The sequence below is a fragment of the Lepidothrix coronata genome, unplaced genomic scaffold (assembly GCF_001604755.1).
Source record: "Lepidothrix coronata isolate B3197 unplaced genomic scaffold, Lepidothrix_coronata-1.0 Scaffold241, whole genome shotgun sequence".
Classification (NCBI taxonomy): domain Eukaryota; kingdom Metazoa; phylum Chordata; class Aves; order Passeriformes; family Pipridae; genus Lepidothrix; species Lepidothrix coronata.
Genome location: NW_016690421.1, coordinates 136,041 through 159,527, shown reverse-complemented (window position 1 = coordinate 159,527; position 23,487 = coordinate 136,041).

Here is a 23,487-nt window from a genome sequence, read left to right as displayed (position 1 = left end):
GACATGATAATTTAAATGTGTAGTTATCTATATGTGTATGAGTGCACCTAGGACTTCACACACCAAAAATCAGATTAGTCAAGAGTTTTCAATTTGCTTTCAAATTTCTTTACTGTTTGACTTGCTTTAGCTATGGGTAAGGGTTATCTGCACTAACTGCAGATGAGCATTTAAAAAAAAAATAGAGACTTTCTCCTGTCATCTAAGTAACCATCTCTTTCCCTGAAAGTAGAATTATAATTGACAATATAAGAAATAAAGAAGCAGCAATACATGTGCAAGAAAGAGGGAATGACCCCACCTCCTTTACTTCAATTTATTTAATTTTTTTCTTGGGATATTCTCTATACCCAGCCTCCATCTGTTGTTTGCGTGCTGGCGTGTGGATACCAGTCCTTGGACCTTGTGGCTTCATGGTTTGATTACGGGATACCTTAACATGTACAGGCCATCAATGTGAAGCTCGTTTCCATGTAACAACACTGGGATGATATACTGGGCTATGGCCGAGGTGGGTCCAACTGGAACTGGCTATGCCCTTTCCTTGTAGAGGCCAGCCCTGCAGCCCCGCAACTGCCAACAGCTTGCCATGCAATCCAGAAAAGAATTGTGCATCAGCAAGTACACAAGTCACTGTAGATCATCTTCAGACTACCCTAGGCACAGCAAAAGACTCAACTGTATGGTCCAACACACAAATAGTTGATCTGTGCAGTAAGTCTCTTATTTCAGCAGAGTTTTAGTCTCTTCACTCATACAACTGAATAAACACCGATTTTCTTAAATATCATATAAATCATATAAATCAGCTTCAGTTAAAAATATATCCATAGGTACTTATTTTTTTTCAAGACATTAAATAGTTTCATATGCTCAGTGAGCCTAGGACTCCAGAAGAGTTCAGTGTGAGTTCCTGGTGTACAACGAATATTAGCTTATGCCATAACTTGGTTTATGACACTCACATTTCAAATTTTTAGTTCATCAAAACACACATAAAATAAAATTATGTATATTACAGCTCTATTTCATGTTATCATTCTGGAGATGTTGTAAATAAGAAGTAACTGAAAATGCGATTCGGGAAATGCCATGGAACATAGCATATCTTCCCTGAGGGATCTCCTTTTTCACTAATTTGGGATAATTTGAAACAAAATAATGAAGTATAAAATAGTAGCTGAACATAGAAAAAAAACAAATAGGATTGAACAGCAAAGAATAAAATTCAGTCTAGAATGCCTTTTCTTCCCTGTGATACTAACAAAACTGACAGAGAAGGTGAGACTCTATGACATAACTATAATTTTCTTCTCTCCACATGGAGGTAAACACCAGATCTCGTATTTTGCTTACCCATGTTTGAAGTTGTGCCTCTACTGTTCCTTTTGACCTTTATATTACAGCTTATCCATTGCAGGTAGCCCAAACATTTTCGTAAAAATCTTCTCCATGATGGTAGCACAGTCTCCACTTCACCTGTTCTCTCTAACCCAACTGCAATCAGTAAGTCAGAATTTCCCTTTCAACCTCATCTCCAAGATTTAGAGCTGTTCCTCTTCATATAAAACCTCCATTGGCTAACTAATTTTCCTCTTCACATGATGCAAAATAATTCTTTTTGTACCTTTATTTTACTTTTTCCCTTTCTACTTATTATTTCCACCATCCTTTCCGAGTATGCAAGTCTTCCTTTAATACAAATTTCTCCCTTGAAGGATAACAACAACAATAAGAAGAACTAATGGACAAACTGAGGTACAAAGAAGGTGGTAATGTGGTTTACAATAATTGAGTTACAGTTTCCAAACTCCTGGGACTCTTCCTTGAGATAATTCTTCAATTCATAGTTAAAGACCAATTATTCAGCAGAGCAAATTAGAGAAGTCTCACCTAGATTTAGGCGTGTAAAAATTACATGTCTAAGTCTAGTCCAGTCACCACAGACACCCTTTACAGTCAGGAGGCTGAAATAGGCTCTTGCAGCAGTTTATTCATCCGACCTGCAAGTACCTATCTTTGGGTGAGATGAGTCATTCTATGCAAAATATGTTTTCTCTCCACTGGATATAAAGTCAGTAACTAGATTAGACGTAAGCATCTATCTTGTACATGACAACATTCGTAGAAATTAATTCCAACAGATTTCAGTAGTGTATGACAATAAAAAGTCCTGAGGAGTTTGTCATTATATAATAGATGATGGAACAAAAAATAAGTCTTTCAAAAAGTGCACGTGATTTACATGACAAAATGTATTCTACTTCAGGCATAGAGAGGTAGAAAGACAGACCATGCTGAAAATAAAATGACAGAATTTATTTGAGAAAAAAAGATGAGAGATGCATACATATAGTTTATTTAAGATGTAAGTAAATGTACAAACGCACAAAAAATATTATACCCAAATGAGAATAAAATTGTTTAGAGGATGCAAACAATATAAACTAGAACTAAGGAGATTATACTACACATAGGAAAATTTATATTGAATGTAACAATCTACTTTTCCTATATCATTTAGAAAGTGAACTTTCATCAGATGTAGAATGCAAAGAAAGGAAAGCTTGTAAGCATGGATACAAGGAAGCTTGTAATAGAATCATATAATCATAGAATCAACCAGGTTGGAAAAGACCTCCAAGATCATCAAGTCCAACCCGCTGTGGTTACTAGACCAGGGCACCAAGTGCTGCATCCAGTCTCATCTTAAAAACCTCCAGGAATGGTGAATCCACCACCTCCCAGTCTGATTACTCTCTCTGTAAAAATTTCTTCCTAATATCCAACCTAAACCTCCCCTGACACAGCTTAAGACCATATCTTCTTGTCCTACTACTGATTGCCTGGGAGAAGAGACAAGAGACCAACGCCCACCTGGCTATAACCTCCTTTCAGAGAGTTGTAGAGAGTGATGAGGTCTCCCCTGAGCCTCCTCTTCTTCAGGCTGAAAAACCCCAGCTCCCTCAGCCTCTCCTCATAGGACTTGTGCTTGAGTCCCTTCCCCAGCCTCATTGCTCTTCTCTGGACCTGCTCCAGCACCTCAGTATCCTTCCTGAACTGAGGGGCCCAGATGAGTACAGGGGAAGAATCACTTCCCTGGTCCTGCTGGCCACGCTGTTCCTGATCCAGGCCAGGATGCCATTGGCCTCTTGGCCACCTGGGCACACTGCTGGCTCATGTTCAGCTTCCTGTCAATCCAAACTCCCAGCTCCCTTTCTGCCTGGCTGCTCTCCAGCCACTCTGTCCCCAGCCTGTAGCACTGCGTGGGGTTGTTGTGGCTAAAGTGCAGGACCCGACACTTGGCCTTGTTGAATCTCATCCCATTGGGATCAGACCATCTCTCCAGCTTGTCCAGGTCTCTCTGCAGAGCCCTCCTTCCTTCCAGCTGATAGACACTCCCCCCTAGCTTGGTACCATCTGCAAATTTGCTAATGGTACACCCAATCCCCTCATCCAGATCATCAATAAAGATATTAAACAGAACTGGGCTGATGCCAATTTTATGCTCCAAAAGGCATGGATGGAGAAACTGCTCAGAGACAAGGGTTTTAGTCTTTAAGCAGCGAGGTATTTATTTAAGGCAACGTTGGAGAGCAGCCAGCTCGCGCTGGACAAACTGCTCTGCCTCTTCAGTGAAAAGACAGGATTATATACCATTTTTACAGGTGATTTCGACATTTTCACGTACATATTCATATAATTGCAACATCTAGTTATAATATTCATAATAGGCGGAGTCTGGGGAGAGTCTGGGGTGGAGTCGTCTTTTTGGGGTGATGTTTGGTGGTCGTTCCTGTTTCTTCAGCCTCAGGGGGTCGCATTTTTACTCTTCTTCCTCAGCTGAACTTTTCAACTTTCTTGGTTTTTGCTGACTCCCTGGTGAATTTTGCAAGACTTTTGGACTCCAGGCCCTAGTTTGCCCCTTATCTTACTTATGTTAGGTGTGTGAGCATTCTTCTAGTGTACGGTACCACCTAATCTTTAAGCTCTGGCAGTACATCCTAGCTAAGTATTGGCAAATTCTTTGTGCTCTCACTTAAACTCTCTACTTGCTTTCTAGGCCTTGTCTGGCTGTATTCTGAATTTAACTCTCTACTTGCTTTCTAGGCCTTGTCTGGCTTCAGGGCCCAACACTAATCCCTGGGGGACACCACTAGTGACCGGCTGCCAACTGGATGCAGCCCCGTTCACCACCATTCTCTGGGCCCGGCCCTCCAGCCAGTTCCTAACCCAGCACAGAGTGCCCCTGTCCAAGCCGTTGGCTGCCAGCTTTTTCAGGAGATTGCTATGGGAGATGGTGTCAAAGGCTTTGCTGAAGTCCAGATAGACCACATCCACAGCCTTCCCCTCATCCACCTGGCAGGTCACCTGGTCATAAAAGGAGATCAGACTGGTCAGACAGGACCTGCCCTTCCTAAAACCGTGCTGGCTGGGTCTGATCCCTTTTCCATCCTGCAGGTGCCGTGTGCTTGCACTTAGGATGATCTGCTCCATAACCTTGCCAGGTACTGAGGTCAGGCTGACAGGCCTGTAGTTTCCTGGGTCCTCCTTGCAGCCCTTTTTGTGGATTGGCATGACATTCACCAACTTCTATTTATCTGGGACCTCCCCAGTGAGGCAGAACTGTTGGTACATGATGGAGAGCAGCTTGGCGCGCTCTTCTGCCAGCTCCCTCATCACCCTTAGGTGGATCCCATCTGGTCCTACAGGCCTGTGGGGATCCAAGTGGCTCAACAGGTCGTTAACTGTTTCCTCCTGGATTACAGGGGGAATATTCAGCTTCCTGTCTCTGTCTACCAGCTCCAGAGGCCAGTTGTCCTGAGGACAACCTGTCTTACTGTTGAAAACTAAGGCAAAGAAGGTGTTAAGTACCTCAACCTTTTCTTCATCTTTTGTGACTGTGTTTCCCCCCATGTCCAACAAAGAATGGAGGTTTTCCTTGCTCCTCCTTTTGCTATTGATGTATTTGTAGAAGCAGTTTTTGTTATCCCTAAAAGAAGTGGCTAGATTGAGTTCAAAGTGTGCCTTTGTCTCTCTAATTTCTTTCTACATGACCTAACTATATTCCTAAACTCTTCATGAGTAGCCATACTTTCCATACTTGGTAAGCTCTCTTTTTTCTCCTACTTTCCTTCAAAATCTCCCTGTTCAGCCAGGCTGTCCATCCTCCCCTCCGGCTCGCCTTTCGGCAGACCGGGACAGCCTGCTCCTGTGTATTCAAGACTTGCTTCTTGAAGCATGTCCATCCCTCCTGGACCGCTTTGTTTTCAAGGGCTGTTTCCCAAGGTACCCTCTAAATCAGTCTTCTTAGTAGGCCAAAATCTGCCCTGTGGAAGTCCAGGGTAGAAGTTTTATTGATGGCCCTCTTTGCGTCCCTGAGTATTGAAAACTCTATTATTTCATGGTCACTGTGCCCCAGATGGCCTCCGACCACCACATCTCCCCCTAGCCCCTCTCTGTTTGTGAACAGCAGGTCTAATGGGATCCCACCCCGCTAGGCTCATTTACCAACTGGAGCAGGAAATTATCCTCTATACACTCTAGGAATCTCCTAGACTGCCTCTTTTCCACTGTGTTGAGTTCCCAGAAGACATACAGCAGGTTAAAGTTGCCCACAAGGACAAGGGCTGGAGATTTTGAGACACCTGCCAGCTGCTTGTAGAATAATTTGGCACCCTCATCCATCCTGATTGGGTGGTCTGTAACAGACTCCCACCAGGATGTCAGCCTTGTTGGCCTTCCCCCTGATTCTGGTCTACAGGCACTCAATCTTATCTTACTGACTTCAAGTTCTAGAGAGTCAAGAGACTCTCTAGCATATAGAGCCACCCCTCCACCTCTCCTACCTCACCTATCCCTTCTGAAGAGTTTGTAGCCATCCATGGCAGCACTCCAGTCATGCGAGTCATCCCACCACATTTCTGTGACGGTGACTACATCACAGCTTTCCTGCTGCACGATGGCTTTGAGCTCCTCTTGTTTGTTACCCATATTGCGTGCGTTGGTGTACATGGACTTCAGCTGGGCTACTGATTTCACTTTTAACTCTAGTTTTCCACCCTCAGGTTCATCTCTGGAGAGCCTGGTTTCCTTCCCTTCCCCCTTCAAACCTAGTTTAAAGCCCTCCTGATCAGCCCCGACAATTTATGGGCTATAATACAACAGTTCTTATTTTCTGTGGATTTGTTTTACTTTGTTCTAGGGATCTGGTGGGGGTTTTTTGATTAGTTTGTTTGAGCTTTGGGTTTTTGTTTGGTTTGGTTTGTTTTTTTTTTAAATACATTTGTAGATTTTTATCTGATTTGTTTTTAGTTTAAGTTTTGTTCAGAGAATATTTATCTGTAATTCATTAATTAGCACCTGATCTAGTTAACTTTGCTTCCTTCAGAAGGATACAATGGACACAACTGTCTGATCTCAATTAGTTTATTGATCAGGTACACAAAGTCCATAGCCAGAAAATAAGATAAAAATACACTTTATTAATCCATTGGTCTATTGCAATATTGTAACAACTGCAACTGAGCGAATTCAGCATCTGATTTATCATATGCCTATTTATGCATTTGCAATGTGTAACTACAGAATTTAGCCAGTTCCCACTTACTTATCAGAAGTGTAGAAAGAAGCACAAAAAGAAAATCCTGGACAAATCACTCATGGATGGTATTCATCTGACAATCTTAAAACGAAATATATAAAACTACAGGACATACAAATCATCAGAAAATTGGAACAAAGAACAAAATTCTCCACTAAACAAGCTTTAAGTTACTTGACCATATTAAAAGGTCAGAAAGAGTTCAACTAACTCTCCGAACCACAGTCAAGCATTATGGCAATTTTGTTCAAAATGAAGTGTGACATGGGGAAAGGTTTGACACTGTACAACATCTTTACCAATTTATATACTCTTAACAATAAAGTTAAATAATTTTATATTAAAAATTTATTTTAAGTGTGTAATATTAGCAACTCGACAGTTTAAGAATAATGCTACATGCTAAATATAGGATTAGAAATCATTACTTTTCAGGACTTTTGAAGAGAGAACCTTTGGAGCAGTAAAAAAACCCCCAAATATCTACACTTTCTTTATAAAGAACTATTTCAGGCAGAATATTTCAGTCGGAACCTAAAACTTAAGAATCCAGCATGTGCCTAAATGCAGGTATTATTACCAGTATGAAACAAACCAAACCAAACCAAAAAAAAACCCATGAAAATAAGTCCTTTTGACAATGTATATTCTAGTTCAGCAGATGGCTGTGAAGTGATACTCATCCCACTCATAAAATTTGCCTGTTTTTAAAGAAGCCATAGAATCAATACTTCACATATGTTTCAATCTTACTGGATCATAGCACAAACATTTTCTAGAAAAATTGCTAAATGATTTTAAAACTCTTAGCAGCATACAAAAGAAGGTGTTTAGAAGACAGAAAATAATATGAAAATCATGTTAGCATTTTATTAGCTGTAAACCATGGACAAATGTTATAAATTATTTCACATTTTTTTAGATCAAAACTGAGGATATCTGAATGTAATTTTTTAATGCATAATAGGAGATAGAGAGATTTCCACTTCACAAGAATAAAAAACTATACCAGCTTTGTGTGTCATTTTCCTTTATGAAAACACTTCCAAATTGCCAGTTTCATATTTAGGTAAGAGCACTTTGACTCTTAAAATATCCATAGTCCACAATGAGCATTTGCATCTGTAATATTTAGAAAATCCAATATAAACTCAATTTTTAAAACCTTCAGATCACAAGTAGTTTCAAAACTTTCAAAACATACCCTTTATCCTTTCTTCTTAATGTTAGCAAAGCATTTAATGATCCCAGCAGTTTCTTTATGGAGTAGTTGACAGTATTTGGTGGGACTTCCAACAGGCCTCTTAGAGATGTGCATAATAAAGGGAAAAGGTCAGGAAAATCAAAAGAGAGGAAATTTAAAAAACAGGAAAACATTTAGCAAGTTTGTGGGGGAAAAAAAGTGTTTCCAGCTCCAGTTAGAGTAAATAGAGTAATAAGAATGAAAATGTTAAAAGCTCAGCAAATGTTGTTAAATCTGCTCATAATGATGCACTTTATTTGCCAGTTGTGCCAGAGCAAATGGATTTGCTTTATTTTGGGAGCTGGGCTGTATTAGTCTCAACTATTGCAAAGCTCAGTTCACCCATGGAGCAAATAAATGGATGATGAGTCATTTTATTTCTGAATAGAGTATTAAGTGCAGTCTCATCTTGCAATTATTTAATTTTCCAAATAAGTAATTCCAAAGCTCTAGGAACTAACTACATGATTATATAATTTCTTTCAGAATGGATGAAATTTAAGGACAGAGTATAATACTGTTACCTATGTTTAAGCATTGTCCCAGTTCAGTCAGTATTATACTAATTTTATTTAATGATTGAACAAAAATGTAACCTTCTGATCTTCATTTTATAGGATTTTGTTCTATTATTTAAAACTTTGACATATCAAGGGCAATTCCAGCATACAGATTTACAAAAAACTTTAATAATTACTATGTGTTTCTGTAAATTTAGTGTACCATATACAGATGAGAAATCAGAAACTGTTAAAATAAAAACTATTATGCAATATTTCCCAAATTATGTAAATGTCAGCTACGTAAGAGTACCTAAAATGTAAATACATTAATTTTTAATTTTTTTATTTTGTATTTTTAAAATACATGACCTGATGGATTTGAAGATATTTATTTCAAAATAATTTTAAAATTAATTTTAAATGAATTATGCAAAACTACTTTTCTCTGCTCAATTTACCTTTTCAACCTTATATACCTTATTTTAAATATAACTTGCTCATGATAATGCAACAAAACATGAATATTTTAAATGCAGAATGGACATCTATTAAGGACCTTTGGAATCATTTCCCAGAACAGACTGCCCACACCTGTGCAAGCACAAAGTGACTGCAATATTCACGATGTTAATTGAATCCTTTAATGTTTCCAAAAGTTCTCTGATGAAGACCACTAAAAATAGAAAAAAATTTGTCATTAATGCAGTTTTTAAAATAAAAGAGGTGTTTTTTCTCTCTCTTTTTTTTTTTTCTGGCATCCTTACCTGAATGACCATTGATTTTAATATGCATATTATCATTGACAGTGGACTTTGACTCAAGTACAAGGATACTGCAGCAGATGTACTCCAATCTGCTGGAATTGCTGTCATGCTGTCCACCAGCACTGCCTTCCACTGACTCTGAGTGAAGGTCTAGTTTTGTGCTTGTCTTTAAAATTGATGGAGGATGAATATTTCTTAGTCATAGAAAATGAAATGAACTATTTTTTCCTTCAGGCAGACTGATTTAGGCACATACTTTTGGGAACTTAAATCTTTCTCAAAATAAAATGTTGATGCATCAAACTATGTCAGAATGATCGTTTAGTTAGTTTATATTCCAAGTAATTCAGAACAATTTCCATTCCACTCATCCTTTCCGCTTTTCCATTATATAACTTGCAATTTATGTATCAGATGACCCAAGGGTCATGCTGTTTGTCATCTTGACTAGTGACTTATAAAAATAATTCCATGTGTCTTTGTATTTGGTTTGCATGGCCAGTTTTTGGTAGCGGGGTGGGCTACATGGCTGGCCTCTCTGAGAAGCTGCCAGAAGCTTCCCCCATGTCTGACAGAGCCAACACCAGCTGGCTCTGAGACAGATCCACTGCTGGACAAGATTGAGCTGATCAGTGATAGTGGTAGCAACTCTGTGGCAACATATTTAAGGGGGGAAAAAAATTAATTGTGCAGATGTTATTGCAGCTGGAGAAGAGAGAGGTGAGAATATGTGAGAGGAACAGCCTTGCAGACACCAAGGTTAGTGAAGGAGGAGAGGAGGAGGTGCTCCAGGTGCTGGAGCAGAAAATCCCTGCAGCCCATGGTGAAGACCATGGTGAGGCAGCTGTCCCCCTGCAGCCCACGGAGGTCCACAGCAGAGCAGAGACCCACTCACAGCCCATGGAGGAGCCCATGCTGGAGTGGGTGGATGCCCAAAAAAAGGCTGTGACCGTGTGGGAAGGCCATATTGAAGCAGGGTCCTGGCAGAATCTGTGGCTCTGTAGAGAGAGGAACCCATGCTGGAGCAGATTTACTGACAGGACTTGTGACCCCATGGGGACCCACACTGGAACAGTCTGTGAAGAACTGTAGCCCATGGGGTGGACTCACAACCTCACACAGAGAACTGACTCCTATGGGAGGGACCCAAGACTGAGGGACCTGAGGAGGAAGCAGCAGCAGAAACAATTTGGTGAACTGACTGTAACCCCCATTCCCTGTCTCCCTGAACCACTCGGGAGCAGGAGGTAGAGAACTGGAAATGAAGTTAAGCCCAGGAAGGAGGGAGCGGTGAGGGGAAACTCTTTTTAGGATTTTTTTTACTTATCATTATCCTGCTCTGATTTTGACTGGTAATAAATTCAACTAATTTCCCTAAGTCAACCCTGTTTTGCTTGTGACAGTGAGTGATTTCTCCCTGCCCTTATATCAACTCACGAACCTTTTGTTATATTTTCTATACAATCTAGTTGAGGAGGGGAGTGAAAGACCAGATTTGCTGGGCACCTGGCATTCGGCCAGGGTCAACTCACCACAGTCTCCTCTTTCCAGAATCACAAAGTCCTACTTTACTTTTTTAAATTTATTTTTTCTTTGTTTTTCAATATACATAAAATAAATAAATGGGCTTCTTATGTTTAGCTTCTACACTGCTCTCTGTCGTCTGCTATCCAAGCTGCTTTTTATCCTTTTAGATTAATCTGTATCCAGAGAAACTTATAAAGAGTGTGTGTGCAGCTGAAAGAGACTGATGAATGCTAAATGCATAATGGCAATATATCTTTGCATCTTCTTTTCATCTAATTTCTGTTTATAGCTTTTTCTACCAGAAACAGCAATTTCTGCATTTAAAAACAAGAAAAAAAATCGGAAAAGAGGCATAAGAATGGGACAGAAAGGAGGTTTCTTAACAAACTCAGTACTTAGTAGGTGGGTAAGAATAAGCTTAAAAATGTACTAAATAATTACTGACTCTTACTCTTCATAAGACAGTAGATGTCTTGCCAAACTAGTCAGTTTCTCTCTGTAAGACAGAGAGAACTTAATCTCTCTTGGTTGATATTACAGTTTTCCCGAGTCACTAAAGCATCTGATGGAAAAAAACAATTAATTCATCTTCTTCTATACTGAGCTTATGTGTTTCTGCTGAACACAGATCTGGACGTTACCATAAAACACCTAATATCTGATGGCTGGAAGCAACCCCTAGTTTAGCAGAAAAACTGAACATGTTCTGATAAAATAAGGGCATTGTGAAAAAAATCTGTAAATTTTGCCAGCTGCATTTGTTTCTGCTCTGTAAATTTCCTGGTTTAAGCAGAGAGAGTTGTGCTGGCTTAAATACAGTGTATTCGCTATAAGGAATACTACACAAGGTTGGAAGAAGGCAGCTTCAAAAAAAAGTAGATACCAACTATAGAATTTCTGCATCAGCTTACTTCCCTTTGCTCCCCATTCTCCCAAAGTGCATGGCTTTGGACATAAGAATCCAATGGCTGCATCTGATTACATAGAGAGAAAATCCTTTGTTAGTAACAGGAAAAGTTACTTGCATTTCTCTTTCAGTATCATAGGCTAAATTCTGATTAGAAACCACATTATAATTTTATAAATAAGATTTTATTTACTTAATGAAGAAGTTTATAGTAGTGTTGAGGCCTTTTTACTCCAAGTTATGCTTACTACAAAACCAAAAAGAGATACTGCTTCCTCCCTACTCAAGAGACAATTTTGTGCTGCAATCATCAAATTGTTGTTGTCTTTCTTTGGCACCTTAAAAGAAATTTCTCACTCGGTAATAGTGGACTTTTTCAAATCCTCTTAAACTCATCATGTTCCCTGCTCCTGTGAATTGATTTTATCTGGTTGCCTTCTAACCTTGCAAAAAAAATTTATGCTGGTTTGACACAAAGGGGTAGCATAAGTAGCAATTGTGACTATCAATTACCCAACCGACTTTATCTGTTCACCAAAGTTATTCACAATTTTCCAACACTCCTATGGGGTCTTTCAGTATTTGCAGGAATTCAAGTTGATCACACTAGATGGTGGGCAAAGGTGGCTATACATCAGTAACTTGGTAGATGTTAGATTTGACATGTGTTGTTATCAGGCTTGTTTTTATAAAGCCTCTGTAAAACGAAGGAAGAGAGCTTCAGACAGGGTGAGAGGAGAACAGCTGGGACTCGTGAGTTGCTCACTACAGCTCCATCTGAACTCTTCACGAGTACTGATGTTCTACTCTGTGCTTGTACCTACTACAGGCTGCTGAGGGACTGGAAATTCAGCTTTGATAGAAAGAATAAGTAATTCCAGGGTGGTAGGAGTAGAAAATAGACTTTACTCAAAATCTCTATATACACACTAGGGTAAAGGAAAATAAGTAACGGCCCAGAAAACAATAGGTATCACCTTGGTTTTGTGGATCTTCTTTGAATGCTTGATAGTTTTTTTCCCTGCAGTTTATGCTTTGTGTTAAGCTTAAGAAGAAATTGTTTTCATTTAAGAAGCAGATAGTCTGACTATGCTATTCTTTTTACTTCCTCAGATAGTTTAGTGAATTACTATATAAAGTCAATGCCCAGCTAAAAAGGAATTCAATAACTGTATTTATGCCAAAATAATTTACTGCAGCATCAGATAAAAATAATCCAATTAGAAAGTAAAAAGGAATTACTTCGTACCTCATGAGTCAAAACTGATAAACACAGGTTTGTAGTTAAAAAGATGCCACAAAGGTGAAAAGACTAGTGGCCTAGGCCATATAATTACACTCCTCAGAAATTAAAGCGCTCCCTACTTCACAGGCATCCTATAGGCATTCAAGTCTAGCCTGTGTAAAAAAAAAAAAAAAAGTTAAAAAATATGTGTATTGCTTTGCTGGTTAACCTCTGCCTTGGGTTCTGTTATCTTACCTTTTTCAATGCATCTCCTAGGAACAGTGTATATGGCACCAAGACATAAGCATACACAGGGTCCCTCATGTTCCTTGTGTGCTTATAGCCATCACTGATATTCAGTGGCTTTGAAGCCTAGCAAAGACTGCCCTGGGTCTGTCCTTCTAAATATATTTTTCTTTATTTTTCCCCTAGGTGCTGCAGGCCAAAATTATTCATATGCTATTTACTGCATTTGTATTCAAATACTTCTGTAAGACCTTTCTATCTGCCAATGATTGTGGTAGCAGTGAAAGCTATCCCTAATACGTGGCAGACATGCTTCTATTTAAGAGGGAGAACTAAGTACAAATGAACTATCAGTGACCTCAACATGATTTGAGAGCCCCCCGTTTCTGCAAGTGAACTGTAGTTCCAAGAATACTCCTAATGTAGGTATCTATGTAGAAAACACTAGAGTCTCACTGCAACCCTGCTACCACAGCAATTTGACAGCTGACTGTACTGCCGATGCTGCAGTTCAGTTCGGAAGAATGACTCATTTCTGCACAAGCACAGCTTCTTTGAACTGAAGATTTTCAACCCACATGGCCGGGGCTAGCCCCTCACACAGCTCTGTGACAGTCTATTTCCTCATTGAAATTCTGGAGTCATGGTTGATCACACATTCAAGATGATAAGAGTCTACCCTGCGGAGTGGAACTGCTTCACTCAGAAGTCTTTTTGTTAGCTCCTGTCAGAAAGCTAGCATTAACATGTCCTAAGATCCTTGTCAAGGCAAAAGCAGGCTTTTTCTGAAGAATATTATGTTGGTGGAGGTGAATGAAAGCCTAGGAGACAACCGTACTTCACTCACTAAAACATGATTAAGGAGATTAATTTATAGGTAAAAGCACTTTTTTTGTTTAATCTGTGGGTAGGGAGACGTTTTTCAGTGCCTGAACTCAAAACCAAGACAGTAGTTAAACTGTCTGCAAAGGATACTGCCAAAACATTGATTCTTTAAGTTTTTGAGAAAGATGTCTCAAACATCTGTTAAGAAGAAAATAAGCTTTAAGTCTGTGAGGATGCACTCTCTGTCTCATAAGGAAAAAAAAGGAACCCTACTGATGGCTAAAAAGGATGCATCTCTAAAACAACCAATATTTGCTACCTAAAATACTTGATTTTCCTGGGCTTAGGCTCTTTAGGGTGGTTTATACCTACATTTCCATCTGACCTATTCTGATTGTTTATTTTATAAACTTAAGTAATTATTTTTTCACATAAATTCGACAGGAGGACCGGCCTGATTTTGAAAATGTAAATGAGTTCTCTCACAGCCCTGCTTTTCTACCATATGCAGAATGCCCTCAGGGCATTGGAAAATTTAATAATAAACTTTAGTGATATCTAATACTGTAATAAAGTAGGAGCTCACCAGATTAGTTTGAGCAATATGACATGATATGGCTCATTATCAAATGTATTAATTTGGTTAGACTTGTAAGAAGTAACAAAAAAAGACTCCTGAAATGCATAAACTTACTAAATGAATTTACAATGTATTACAAATTAAGAAGATTACTGCAGGGTCTCACAAGTCTATAGAAAATTAAGTAAAATTAATGATAAACAAAAATGTACTCCCTTTGTGATTTATTTCCATCCAGCTGCATCCAGCTATGAAAGGGCTATCAAACAAAACACTAATTAGTAGTCAGTTCAAGACAGTTTCAGAAAGTAATCCCTTGGCTTCCAGTATCTTTTGATACTGTCACAATTTCAGGAAAGTGCCTTGAACTGCACAAGCCCCATTGCTACTTAGGGGCAAGATTCAGCCAGGAGGTACGTTTGCTCCTCAGTATGTGAAGGATAAAGCAGCTGAGCATGGCATCCACAAGGACTGAGGCTGCAAGGCTGTGTCTTATCCTTTTTCTCCTCATGGTCTTTAGCAACTGGTTCCCATGCCACAGTGAAGGCTCTCTAAAGCTTTAAAAATCCTTTTCCTTGAACAGCATTCCTTTCCATGGAGCATGTGTAGTGGTGGCAGCACTGCTTAATCACTTCTGTGTTAATTGCAGCTACCTAGCCTGCACGATGTGGAATATAGGGTCCCCCACCTCTTCCTTTTATTTACGGATTTTTAGGAAAGTCATTCAAACACCAGTCTATACTTGCAAATACTGCATCTATCTTAGTCTCTTTATTGCCTTTCACAGTAAGGCTTCCTTAGAATCCCTTCTGTTGAATCTTTTTCACTATTTGCAGCAGTTGCATAACTATCAGTCAAAAAAGCACGTGTGTGACTTGTAGCCTCATGACTAGGGCACTTTCCAGAGAAGAAAATGCACTTCCAACTCTCACATAAGCAAATGTTTAACACCTAATACAGAGACTATCATTAAAGGAGGGAGTGTAATTTAGGTCTCTTCTTTCAAGTGAATGCTCTAAACTACTGGATTAGAGCCTAATTTTCCTTCGGCCCAGGAAATACTGGAGATTCTTTACTCTTCTGGATTTTTTAACAAAGCTTTTCTTTATCAGTAAGCGCTTACTGACTACACAAGGTCAAGATGTATATTCTTCAAATAAAGAACAGAATAAACCCATACTGATTTAGTGTATTAGCCACTCAACTACTGAAGAAAGGGCATCACTGTCATGTCTTCCGACTGTCTGACCGCTGTGATCAATTTCAGGTACCAATCACAAGAAAATATTTATGAAATTAGCACTTAAGTTTAGTTCAGGCCTATAAGAGCACTTCAGAAGGGGACAGTATTTAAAGTATAACCTACAGCCTTTAATATTGGTTTGTTTTCCAATCATCATATTAGATGACTTGGTGCCATTAATGAAGTCCTTACTCATGGATTGTAACAAAAAAGTCTAAGTTTATTGATAAGATGTAAGGACTCTGCTGTCAAAATACAAATTAGATAATACAGAAAATAGCTTTTGTAACAGTAGATCGAGTTTTAACATTCTGGGATTCATTTCAACAGAAACTATGTCTCTCAAAGCCAGCAACCTGAGTGAAAGCTAACTAATGCTACATTCCTTAATGGAGAGTTAAGCACCTCTAAAAGGGGCTTCATCTCATTAACTATTTATCTGCACTGACTGCAAAGTGAGCTTCAGTTTGTCATAACGGATTTAGGCAACAAATTTTCAGATATGACCTTAAGTTAGATGGATCCCAGCCTCTGTGTCTAACTTCAATAAAAATACTTCAGATCATATGTGGTTCCTATTCATATTCACACGAAGATCTTTTCAGGTCACTGTAAGCTATAATTCAGGTAACTTTTGGAAGAACTGAGGCTGACCTGATGATTCAGCCTAAGGCCTTTTTAACAACATACCTGTCCTGAATATAACTTAACCTGGGAACTTTGCACACCTTCCTGCTCAAATCTCAAACATTGAGATTTCAACCTATGAAACAAAATAAACTCCCCAGTGCTAATCAGTCTGGTAGCTCAAGGGGCGATTATTCTGTGGTCCTGTTCTGGAAATTCACATCTCTTTTATCATTGTTTTTTTACTATTCCTTTAGAATTTTAGAGAGAGATCACTTAAGACATTTCAGTGATATTGATTCTGTATCTGCTTAAGTCTTTTATACCTGGAATTTTGCCAAGGAAAATAGTGTACTTTACTTCAGTTATTTCAAAGCCCATATCAAGCCTTTTATTGTAAGAGGTTTTTTTTTCATTTTTGGTTTTCTTTCTTATATTCAGCCTTTCATTCTATTGTTCTAAAATTATATTCTGAAGCCAGACTAATACTTAAAACCATTGTTACACAAATAGAGGAAGCAACAGCCTGTATTGGTTCTAGATACTGTAGATCGCTTGAGAAAAAAAAAAAATTAGAGGTTTTCTCCTACTTGGGTATCTCAAGCACCTACTAATCAATTGCTTTGTTCACTAGATGTCCACTTTCCATCCCAGCGAGTAGATCACTGTTGCTCTGGGAAGGTTAGGCTGAAAGTTGTGTCAGTTTGTGTTGGGCTGCTGCTTGCACTTCTTCACTTCCTTTTTTTTTAATGTATCCCTTCTTTTTGTGAATCCTTAATTTTTCAACAAAACTTTCCTTTCTGGAATGTCAAGCCCCCAGTTTTTTCAGTCTGAATCGTTTATGTGCAGAAGAAAAATGCATGATCAGACTCCTGATTGGTGATTCTGTGTCATGTGTCTTTTTTAAATGGAGGATTTGCGTGTGCAACTTTTGTCTAGTGCAGATATTATCAAAATTATCAAAATTTACAGGTAGTCTGTAAATTTACCTGCAGTTAACAGGTAAAACAACAAAAAATGTACACAACCATTTAAAAATCTACATGATATAGCAGTGAATGTATCCAAAAGCTCTTTATAAAATGTTAGTGTATTCCTTCATTTTTACGGTAATTTATTTTCAAGTATTTTGAGAAATAACAGAAAGGTTTCTCATTGCTCTTATGTGTGATTATATGGTACCTTGCACATATAGATCACAAAATCTTTGCACAAATAATAGTTTTATCCTAAAGGGAAAAAAGAGAAATTAAAATTGTTTAGGCTTCCCTTTCCAAGAGAGGCCAATATTACAGAATGAATAGTTAGATCTCATTTTTAGCATATGCACAGTGATCTTCTGTTTTGGATAACTTAGAAACACTTTCCATTATGAAATATAATTGGACTTTTTTTGGGGTGGCTTGTTTACCTACCTTGTAGGAACTCTGACAGAAAAAGTTATGATGCCAGGAAAATACCAATGGTTGATGCCAGGAAATTATCTTAAGATTTGACTGGGCAATAAACTACAGAGAATTGCTGTTTTCCTGTTGGGGTTTCCATTATTGCTTTTTGACTGGCAGCATACCAAAGCCACAGACAATCTAAGCATGGAACTCTGCTCCTTCTGCAGCCGCATTAACATCCACTGCAGTGAGAAGTACTGGGAGCATCAACTCAAACCTTTACTTTCCAGGGCAAAGGTAGTTAAAAGAGAAATAAATATGGGTGATAATAGAGATCTGGCAGGAATATCTAGAATCTCCTGCTGGCAGCCTCTTCAGTCCTGAAGATTAGGAGGGACATGACGCAGATTTAGGCAAAAAACCGTGATAGACAGGAAAGCGTGAATTACGGCTCACTACACTGGACAGCTGACATGAATGATCATGGATCTTTCCCAACTTGGTTTTCATAAGGCATTTCATAGTCCACTAAATTTTCCCAAGATGAAATTCAAACTGTACTTATAATTTTGTATTATTTCTCAAAGATAATGCACTTTCTGTTTGTGTCACTTTTTACAAAAGAGAAACTTATTTTTCAAAAACTGTTTTCTAACGTCTGACTTATATCAGCTGCCAATCTTTCCCTACTACTTGTTAGCACAACAAATCCTATATCTTCAGTAGTAGCAATCAAGGTTACAACAAATTTCAAATCTGAATTGATGTTGCATATGAAAGAGAGGGGGATTAGTATAGTTGCACAAGACAAAATCTGTCATGTTTACTAGTTCTTACTTATCTGTTTTAGAATGTGCTACTGAGATTGAATGGAGCCATTTATAAATTCAAAAATTTATAAATATCTATAGATAAAGCACATTTATCCCTGAAAAGACATTCTTTTCCTTTTTTTGTCATGTCATTAATTTTCTCTGTAGTGTTTCACTGAGCTAGCTATAAGAAGTCCAAACCTAGCAAGCAGTAGCAGACTTGACAGAAAATGGAACATCTGGCCCAGCATGGAACAGAACAGTGGCCTCTCCTTGACTACTATTGTTTAAGTCCCATTGATGTCAACATTCGTGAGCTTACAAATATTCAAACAGTTTCCATTTATTAAGTTGTTCCAAATAGGCTGTGACATGAAACAATTTCTTCATTTTATCTTGTCCTGGTTTTAATTTTTACCATTTTACCTTTGGAGAAACTGGGCAAACTAGTAGAGCTGCTATTGTAGAATTTCACTGATTTGTATTTTGGAATGGATCCCTTACAGAGTTATTTCCACTATTTTTCTTCCCACTTTTTTCTGTAAGAATAAACTATATAAACTGGATACTGCAAAATGAAATATCAATCCTTTCCTTTTCCGAAAGAGTTGCAAACATACAACAAGCAGTTTTTATGAACCAGTTTTCATAGACTGTTTTGAAGATTGGTCAGAACATTTAAAGAGGTTGTCTGATTTCCAAGGTGAAATATTTTAGTGTTTACAGTCATCTATCTATTCCTTCACAGAGTCCAATAATTGTGGATGGCTACAACATGAATTTCAGAAATCAGATAGCTTTGGTTTAGGATATATGATAGCGAAACCACCAGTTATGTTAATAGTGTGCATTACTAACTTTCATTTTATTTTTGATGGACTGCGATCAACATTATGCTATTTATCTCTAAGCTATACTATTTATCCATGTAATGTATGCAAAAAACCAAAAGAAAACAGCAGGTACAAATTCTCCTAACTCAAGCTGATCAGTTTATATCAACTGATAGGCAAAACTGAAACATTACAAAAAGGATTCATTTAAAGCTATTTACAGAAGATGGGATTATGCTGTGCTTCACAATTTGATTAAAGTAATTTCTTCAGAAAGAGAATTAAATTTAAAAAAAATAGAAAAATGTGATATGATTGATTAAATTAGAAGATAACAAAAGAAAAAGATTTTTCCATTTTGATTGGAATAACAAAAAAAAGTGATGAACATGCATACTATGTGTTACAATTGCCTTCTATATTTAATATGACTTATGCCTCTCATCTCCTATTCTGAAATATTTGAATTGTAGAGTGATTTAATACTCTCCTACACGCAAATGAATGCATGGAACTTTGTTATAATGAAGGGGCTGGCTAGGTTGTTAAGTGTGACAGGAAGAACAGAGTGTCTAAAAATAATCATGTTAAAACTGCCCTGGGGTAAAGTAGTTTGAACTCATTTTAAGCATCAGGGAAGACTGGGATGAAAAGACCAAATCTTCAGTGTCAAGACAGTGTATGCTTAGCCACATTGTAATTTTAAATGTGGATTTTGGAGTAATTCGATTTCTTGTCTCAAGTATGTGTGTACTGAGACAGGGAAAAATAAGGGATATTAACTGTTAAACATTTAGACATATCTTCTTAGCATGTCTTGGAAATATGTTTGATATCATACAGAAAGCCTCTATGGTGATGCTGAACCACTGAAAACTGTACTTCAGAGAGAAAGACATCTCTAACTGCATTACGTCCTCTAACTGTGAAATATAGGTATTTACTATAGGGAACACTAAGGTTTTAAAAGTACCTGTGGCAACTCAGAAAAATGTATATTTGAGGACCTAAAACCACAGTTTTTATTTTGCTGATAACACATGCAAAGATGTCTTTGCTGATCTTTATGTATATTCGACATGCAGAACTGCAACTGTCCTTACACGTGTGTATACATAAAAGAAGCCTCAGAGAGGTGTAAATGCTATATATTGCCAAACATTTTTAAAAATGTGGCTTGGCTTGACTTTTGTTGTTAAACATGAAAATAGTACTGCAACATGTTACCCATCGATTGATTCCATGCATTTAGTAATGACCCTTTTTCTTCTCAGTTTTCTGTTATGATGACTAGCTGTTTTGATGAAAACCTCAGCCAAAAAAATCCAAGCACTTTCACCTAAAAGGCAAATTGCTAAGAATCCCTTACAAAGCAGTAAACCAACACAGCTCTTACTGGCTGTGATGATCAGTGTATGCTGAGGGTACTGAAAATCTCAGAGGACTGTAGGCTGGGAGGAACAGACCAGACAGTTCCATTTTAATATGTGTTATGCACTCTTATCTTTTAAACATCTCATTCTTAACCTCATCTTGAAATGTAAGTTTTAACTCAATAATATCCCTCTTTATTATAGTTGTGGCTTATATTGAATATACTGGATTCCTACAGTCTTCACTTAATTTTTGTTTAACAAAGATCTTCTTCTTTAAAAGTCCAGCAGAATTAGAAGTCAATAATTATGCTGCAGGAGAAGCACAGTTTACCATGATACAAATGCAGTGTGTGTGCATATATATACACATGTATATATACACACATATATATAACACTTACATACTCGCCCCCAACAAACCTGCTGACAATGTCAAGCTGTGGGGTGCAGTCAACACGCTGGTCCTGCACATGGTTTGTGGCAACTCCAAGCACAAGTACAGGCTAGGAGGAGAATGGATCGAGACTAGTCCTGGGGAGAAGGACCTGGGGGTGTTTGCGGACAAAAAGCTCAACATGACTCCGCGATGTGCTCTTGCAGCCAGGAAAGCCAACCACATCACTGGGGCACAGACTGACAGACCCAGGGGGCTGATGTGGGGTCCTTTGATGTGGGCAGGATAAGAGGAGGCCTGGGGGCAGGAGTGCAGTCCGTGGTGGTCAGAGCTGGTGGTGCCCTTGGGGATTCCAGAGTACAGCTAAAGAAACAGCAGCAAGTCACAGCTATAGGATTTAGTCCTGAAAATTCTTATGGTTCTCTTGCTGGGATTGCACATGCCTTGCCAATAACTGTTGAGATGTAGGCCAGCAATTTCCAGAAATGAAGTACATATTGATCTGAAAAGCAGTGAAAATGCACTCATTTGTTTGACTTGGCAGAGACTGATCAGTATAAATGTCCTGAGTCACTGCTTACCTATGCTGAATATCATCTTGGTCTGCTTAAAAAGCCTGTTAGCATCATAACTATTTTATGAAAAGTTTAACATTGCATTTGGAAATCTATAGGTTACCGGCACACTGCTCTGCCAGGTGACAGTTCAACCTATTAGACTGTGTGAAGGGTTTGGGACAGAGCAGCAGCCCTATCCCAGCTGGACATGGGTCAGCTGGCTGCAGGGATTAGGGCCATCCTCATTGCTAGTTAGCAAGAGGTCAGAGTCCAAATGTACATAGTAGCAATGTGATCACCAGTCAGCTGCCCTCCACTCCAAAGAATGGCCTTAGCTGCTGGAAGTGATATAGTTATACAACCTATCTATTTCCTTTATGCTAAACTACAACTACCTATTCCCTTCATATAAATGCAAACCGCCAGACATTTAGCATTTTCAAGTATTAATGAAATTAAAATTGAGCAGCTTTAAGAGTTTGTGTGATGTTCAAACAGCATCGTGAGTGATGTTTTCTTTACGTATTTGAGGCCAAAGAGGTAGTCTCTGGCTTTGAAACTGCTGTGTAGTTGTTAAAGTGTTCCTAAAAATGTCCATGAATGGGACTCTTCCTTGCTGTAAGAGAAGATGGGAAGGGTATTGTTAATCAGCGTGAATTAGTTTCTGCTTTTAATTTGAGAAAATATGTACCTGCTGCACACACCAGATCAATGAGTCTCAACTTTAAAGGCTTAATAGTGGCTCACCCTGTGGGCTGTTTAATGTTAGAATGTGTAAATTATCCATTTAGAGTGGTTAGAATACACACTTGCACTGAGCATGAAAGGAAAAAACACAGATCTGTTTAATTATCAAAAAGATATTTTTTAATTTACAAAGTTAAAATAAGTAGTTAAATACAGCCTGAGTCTTATATTTTCCAATTTGCTTAAACTTGTGCTTTAAAGACAAATAAATTGTTTTTATTAGTTAAGGTACAGAGTAAAAAATCTCAATTAATCAGTTGAGCCAAATTGGGAATGACATGTGTAATAGTGTTAGAAGTTTCTCCATGTATGTTGCTTTCAAATAAGGTTCTGTGAACACTAATCACAAATGTGTACAAAATGGAACAATCGCATTAAGGAATCGGAATACCATAAATTGATATTTTCTTATTTAAATGCATAGTGAACATCAGACACAGTAAAATATACTCCAGCTGCCTGATAAATAATTTTACCTCCCTTAGCAATTATTATGCACAGGAATATAAGAATGAACACAAATCAATAGTTCTGTTGTATCCTTTGAATAACCAAGATGGATGAGAACACGGTGACAGTCTGTCTAGGCAACAAAAGACAAATGTCTTCAGTGAGTAACAGGATACATATCACAGTGTTTTCCTTCGTGGGTTTAATCAAGTACATTTCTTTATTGAGTTTGGTAATATTATACATGTTTTTGACAAACTACTTCACATGCTGTTAGTTTTTATATCCTTAATATTTCATTCAAAGTATCAGAGGTATTTATTTTATTATTATCCTAATTGTTGACTCATTTACTTCTAAATATGTCCTTGTCTTCTGAAAACCTTTCCTTCACAAGAATACCACAATAGAGTTTTTTAGTAATGTATACTCAAAATCAGAAAATATAAACATCTCCAAGAATGTTAGGTTTTAAACAGAAGATATTTTTAGTTTTAATTTTGCTACAATAAAATCAAGTAGCATTCAGCCTCTTAACATGCTGACCTATGGTGGTAACTGAAATTTTGAGAACATAGATACATGTCAACCCCAATGCTTTCTATCCTTTTGGAGCCCCAAATATGAAAGTCATCA